Source organism: Dermacentor andersoni, chromosome 3, assembly GCF_023375885.2.
Source record: "Dermacentor andersoni chromosome 3, qqDerAnde1_hic_scaffold, whole genome shotgun sequence".
Classification (NCBI taxonomy): domain Eukaryota; kingdom Metazoa; phylum Arthropoda; class Arachnida; order Ixodida; family Ixodidae; genus Dermacentor; species Dermacentor andersoni.
The window spans coordinates 210,094,072-210,094,854 of NC_092816.1; the positions used below are offsets into that span (position 1 = coordinate 210,094,072).

The 783-nt window shown below is 47.8% G+C and overlaps 1 non-coding gene across 1 annotated transcript; it reads right to left on the reverse strand.

Moving 5' to 3' along the window:
• Window positions 1-306: 306 nt before the first annotated feature.
• On the reverse strand, window positions 307-504 carry LOC126524771 (U2 spliceosomal RNA). Its single transcript, XR_007598063.2, has one exon. It is a non-coding gene; the product is annotated as a U2 spliceosomal RNA (small nuclear RNA).
• Between the last annotated feature and the right edge of the window lie 279 nt (window positions 505-783).

A 783-nucleotide genomic window follows, 5' to 3' on the forward strand; every position in this document is an offset into this window, starting at 1 on the left:
CTCCAATGTCAGAGGCACACTTAGTGGTAAAGCTCTTTCTAAGATGATTTAATTACGAGAGGCAAAAGTTTTGCACATCGACATGAGTGATCATTACGCCCTGCTACTGCACTTCAATTCTAATGTAGGGCCTGGCCAACGTTCACATACGAAACATGTTCTGCACAAAGGTCGCTTCGTAACTGCTGTGGCTAATCCAAGTTGGTCTGAAATTAAATCACTAACTGACCCACAGAAAACCTTTTCCTATTTCTACAGCGAAGCTCTATATGGCTAGTTTTGACCGGATCGTTGTCCGTAGACCAAAAAAGGAGGGCCGATCCCGAAGATCGCGCAATGACGGGCCGACCTGCGGCGCAGCTGAAGCAAGCTTCAAGCACTCCGCCAACTTGCAAAAATAAGTTCTTGGGTCATCTTGGGTCCAAATACAACCCGCATCAGATATTAGGCTAATAAGAACAGATGCTACACTTAGATCCGAGTGGGCCATGTCTACGATGGCACCGCCCTGTCTTTGTCGGCACCGCCCTTTCTTAGTCCTTTCCTTTGCTTCAGCTCTCCTGTAGGGGTGGTGTCCAGCTTCCTCCGGCTCCTCGGAGCGAGCGTTCTGTCGTCCCCGCGAATGCATATAAAAATCCTGGTGAATGAGTCCATATGTCTGTTTGTGCTGGAAGAGTTTAGTTTGCAGTGCCGCGCAAATCTAACGCACTGAACTGCTCAACAACGGTCGTGTATAGAATTATTTCGGCCAAGATTCCATTCAAGCTTGTAGCCAAACCAATT